The sequence below is a fragment of the Polyodon spathula genome, unplaced genomic scaffold (assembly GCF_017654505.1).
Source record: "Polyodon spathula isolate WHYD16114869_AA unplaced genomic scaffold, ASM1765450v1 scaffolds_3479, whole genome shotgun sequence".
In the NCBI taxonomy this organism is placed as follows: domain Eukaryota; kingdom Metazoa; phylum Chordata; class Actinopteri; order Acipenseriformes; family Polyodontidae; genus Polyodon; species Polyodon spathula.
This window is the reverse complement of record NW_024474940.1, coordinates 37,501-42,389: the sequence shown is the minus strand read 5'-3', so window position 1 is coordinate 42,389 and position 4,889 is coordinate 37,501. Positions and strand designations below refer to the sequence as shown.

At 45.6% G+C, this 4,889-nt stretch overlaps 2 non-coding genes and 1 pseudogene across 2 annotated transcripts; all 3 read left to right on the top strand.

The window, feature by feature from the left end:
* LOC121312034 lies at nt 1-115 on the top strand (the record flags this gene model as incomplete). Its single annotated transcript, XR_005949647.1, has 1 exon — nt 1-115. It is a non-coding gene; the product is annotated as a U5 spliceosomal RNA (small nuclear RNA).
* Nucleotides 116-2,027: 1,912 nt separating this feature from the next.
* LOC121312014 lies at nt 2,028-2,246 on the top strand (annotated as a pseudogene).
* A 386-nt stretch (nt 2,247-2,632) lies between these two features.
* LOC121312033 lies at nt 2,633-2,750 on the top strand. Its single transcript, XR_005949646.1, has one exon. It is a non-coding gene; the product is annotated as a U5 spliceosomal RNA (small nuclear RNA).
* Nucleotides 2,751-4,889: the final 2,139 nt, after the last annotated feature.

Below are 4,889 nucleotides of genomic sequence, written 5' to 3'. Positions count from 1 at the left end.
CTCCGGCTTCTCTACAGCTCGAATGAACCTTTCGCCTTTTACTAAAGATTTCCGTGGAGAGGAGCATTTACGAGTTCGATCCAATTTTTGGACAGCCCTTCCCCTCAGGGAGGGGCTCCACCTGGAGTTTAAAAGCAGAACGAGCACAGAAAGGGCGGTCGCCCCCGTTGGAGCCCGGCACCTTTCCTTCCTTCCTTCCTTCCTTCCTTCCTCCCTCCGCCCGCCCGAGAAGCAAGTACCACGACTGCTGCGGCGGGCGGCCGCGCCCGGGGCGTTTGGCCAAAACCATTGTGGGCATCGCTTCTCGGCCTCTTGGCTCCGGTCAAGTGAGGGTTAAGAAGGCGAAGGTTAGGTTCTGGAAGGCGTGAGCTGGAAAGAAAATAATTTGTTTTTGAAAATGGAAGAGCGTGGGAAGAATGCCTTGCGGTTTCAGCTCAAGGATTTGACAGGACTGTGGGGAAGGAGGAAGTTTGTTTTGGAGGTCGTTTTTGGGCTGCTGGGACTGGATCCGGAAGATGTCTACTGTCTTAAGGAGATCATCGGACGAGGAAGGTTCGATTTGGTGCTGCAGTCGGAAGAGCTTTGTTTGAAGGTGATGAAGATTTTTGGGGAGAATAAGGAGAATCTGCCTGCTCGTGTTTTTACTTTGGAGCCTCTGTTTCTAAAGGACTGGCGAACGGTGTTTGTGACGATGTCTTGCCCGTTTTTTCCGGTGGAGGATATCACCACAAGTTTGAAAAGAAGGTTTGAGCTGCAGAATGAGGTACCACTGAAAATTATCGACTCAGAAGGTATTTGGAACGGGGTGTGGAAGTACACTGCAAAGCTTTTTGTTAAAGATGGGAAAATGCTTCATGTTTGTCCGGATTTAATGATTGGAGCGGTACGAGGGACAGTATATTATAGAGGACAGCCTAAGGTCTGTTTTAGGTGTAATAGTCCAGGACATTTTGCTGCTGAGTGCAACGAAATTATTTGTAAGAACTGTTACAGGAGCGGACATATTTCAAAAGATTGTCCCAGTGATGTGAGGTGTAATCTTTGTGGATCCGGTGAGCACGTGTATAAGGATTGTCCGAAGAGCACGAAGAGCTATGCTCAAGCAGCAAGAGGTGGAGAGAGAAAGAAAGAGGAGACGAAAGAAAAGAACACTGAGAAAGGGAAAGAACCAGAGGAGAAGGGCACCGGGAAGAACAAAGGAGAGAGTGTTGGGGGAGGAGTCCCCAGAAAAGGAGGCGGAACGGCGGGAAAAACTGGACCCGACCAGACAAAGGAAAGGGGCGGAGAGCCGAGAAAGGAGGAGGGAGGAAGCTGTTCTAAAGATGACCAGCAGGGGTCCTCGGAGGAGCACTCTGATGTGGGCCCTATGGAGGGAGTAGGGGGAGAGGTGCTCAGGAAGAGGAAAGAAAGAGATGGAAAGGAGGTAAAGATCACTGATGACCATTCCAGGAAAATGAGAGGAGGGAAGGAAGGTGCATCAGTAGGCCCGAGTTGGGGTGAGGCAATGGAGGAAGAGGAGAGGAAGAATGAAGATAAGGCTGCCCAAAAGAGAGGTGAAGAAAAAGGCATGTCAGAAATTTCAGAGGAGAAGGTAATGAAGGCTGTCTGTGCCAAGGAATATGAAGAACTCATGGCTTGGAAGGAGAGGATGAGGAAGGGGAGGATAACAGAAGCAGAGTGGAAAAGATATGAAGAAGAGAGGCAAAGAGTACTGATTGAAGCGCGGCGGAGAGCGGAGGAGTTGATAAAGAAACATTAGGGAAAGTAGAGGAAGTAAAAGAGTAATTTAGTTTTTGGGGTTTTCAGGGTTTTTGTGAACTTAGAATTTTTTTGAAAAAGGAATAAAAGAAGATTTATTTTTGGGGATTTTTTGAGGATTTTTTGTGGACTTATAATTTTGAAAGGTTTTTATTGGGAAATGTTTGTTATTTTTGAAGAATTTGTATTTGTTTTTTTTTTTTTTTTTTTTTTTTTTTTTTTTTTTTTTTTTTTTTTTTTTTTTGTTTTTTTGTGTTTTGTTTAAGTGAATTATTTTTGTGATTTATTGAATAAAAAAAAAAAAAAAAAAAAAAAAAAAAAAAAAAAAAAAAATCTGTTCTTATCAGTTTAATATCTGATACGTCCCCCATAGGGGGACCGTCTATATTAAATGGATTTTTGGAAGCGGGAGATGGAAGCGGGGCTTGCTCCGTCCACTCCACGCATCGACCCGGTATTGCAGTACCTCCGGGAACGGTGCCCATTTCTCAGAAAGGTCAAAAGAGAGAGAGAGAGAGAGAGAGAGAGAGAGAGAGAGAGAGAGAGAGAGAGAGAGAGAGAGAGAGAGAGAGAGAGAGAGAGCCCCACCCTCCCCTTTCCTGGGACGCGCCGTTTTCCCGCTCTTTTCGTTCTTTTTTTTTTTTTTTTTTTTTTTTTTTTTTTTTCATATTTCATATTCAGGCAGGCCTAACACACGCAGCAGGCCAGTGTAGCAGCAGCAGCAAAGCGCCCTTTCGCCGGGGCGGAACGGCAGATGCGTTTTGGGAGGAGTTCCCTGTTTTTGTTTTGCGTGCGTGGCCTCGCTGCCGCTTGGCAGAGGGGAGGGCCTTTGGGCCTTTGGGCCGGCCGGAAGGGCTCGGCCACCAGCAAAGGCACGCTCCGGCTTCTCTACAGCTCGAATGAACCTTTCGCCTTTTACTAAAGATTTCCGTGGAGAGGAGCATTTACGAGTTCGATCCAATTTTTGGACAGCCCTTCCCCTCAGGGAGGGGCTCCACCTGGAGTTTAAAAGCAGAACGAGCACAGAAAGGGCGGTCGCCCCCGTTGGAGCCCGGCACCTTTCCTTCCTTCCTTCCTTCCTTCCTTCCTCCCTCCGCCCGCCCGAGAAGCAAGTACCACGACTGCTGCGGCGGGCGGCCGCGCCCGGGGCGTTTGGCCAAAACCATTGTGGGCATCGCTTCTCGGCCTCTTGGCTCTGCTCAAGTGTATGTGGCATGACCGCAGCATCCTGAGGATCCAGTGAGGAAGAGAAGGCGCTGGGAGCGGAATACGATGGCGACTGGAAGGAGGATGCAGAACCTGATCCGTTTCCGATGGAGTGAGGTTTTGGAGAAAGAATTGAAGATCGTCGATGCTGCAGAACTGAAGGATACACCAGGCGGGCGAGAATTCTTTGTGAAGGAGGTGCTCTTAAAAGGACTGAAACTGGAGGTGAAGTCTATTTTTTGTTTCCAGAATTATGAAAAGTTTTTTGATTTGGTTTTGTGCAGTGAGGAGTTGGCTCAAAGTGTTTGGGATACTTATCAGGAGAAGAAAAATGAAAGGCCTTTTTCGATGTATATTGCAGATCCGTTATTTGCAAGGGAAGTTCGGCCTTTGTTTGTTTTCATGTATAACCCATATGTTGGGCAGGAGGAAGTCGCACAGTATGTTGGCCGTTTTTGCGACATTATTTCGGGACCTTTTAAAGTGCTTGACCCTATAGGTATATGGACTGGGAAGTGGAAATTTATTGTGAGGCTGAAGATCTGCAGTTCAAAGGAGGGGGGTATAGTACACCCTCCGGGTCATGTACAGATTGGGGGAAACAGGGGTTTTTTAAGTTACCCTGGGCAGCCGCGAAAGTGTTTTAAGTGTAACACTGAAGGGCATGAGGCGAGCGAGTGCAAAGTAATGTTCTGCCAGAAATGCAGGCGGAAAGGACATGAAGCGATGGACTGTAAAACCCCAAAAAGTTGCAGTATATGTGGAGCACTGGATCACCTGTATAGAGAGTGTGGAAAGCGTGGTATGGGTGGTGAGAGAGCAAGTGAGGGTGGTGATGGTGCAAAGAATGATGGGAGTGGAGAAGAAAAGAGTGGAGGTGGGAGAGGTATGGATGGTGAGCGAGCAAAGGAGGGTGGTGATGGTGCAAAGAAAGATGGGAGTGGAAAGGGAATGAGTGGAGGGAGTAAAGGGGGTAGTGATGTAAGTAAGGAAGGTGGTGTGGTGAGAGTGGTTAGTGGTGGAGGGGGTATGAGTGGTAATGAAGTGAAAGGGGGTGCAGGTGTGGGTATGTGTGGTGGTGGTGTGGGTGAAGGTGATGGTGGGGCGGACAAGGTGCAAGAGAGTGAGGCGATGGAGGAAACGGAGAGTGAAATAAAGAAAAAGCGGAAGGACAGAGAACCTGGAGCCGGGAGCAGGAGTGAGGAGAGTGCCAACGAGGGTGCAGCTGGTCCCAGCTGGTATGAAAGCGTGGAGAAGGAGGAGATGAGGAAAAGAAGAGGAGACCCTTTAAGAGGACTGGAACCGAGGGATTTTGAGGGAAAAATAATGGAAGAAAAGGAGGATAATTTAATGCGGAGTCTTTGTAGGAGGGAGTTTTTTGAGTTAATGGCTTGGAAGGAGAGATTGTTGAAGGGGGTGATAACAGAGGCAGAGGTAAAAAAATACAGAACAGAAAGGAATAGAGTTTTGTTATGTGCAAGATGGAAAGATGAAGAGAAAAGAAAGGGGATTATTAAGAAGTAAAGAGGTTTAAAAGAAAGTTTTTTGTTCTGTGTTGAATATGATTTTTGAGTTAAGAAAGAAATGTTGGAACTGAAGAGTGGGAGTGGGAATAAAAGATTGTTTTTTGTTTTTTGTTTTTGAAATATTTGTTGTTGCATATGTTTAAAACTTTGGAAAATTGATATGTTTCATTTTGGAAAATTGATGGCTCTGTTATTTTTGAAGAATTAATGTATTGTGTGTTTTTTTTGTTATTTTGATTATGCTAAAGTTTATTGTAATGAAATGATTTTGTTTTTTGGATTTTTCGGTTTTTTTTTTTTGAATGTTTTTGTTTGTTTTTGTTTTTTTTTGTGATGATTTGTAATAGATATGGTTTATAGCCATAAATGTAATGTTTTCTTTTGAAAAGAATTAATAAA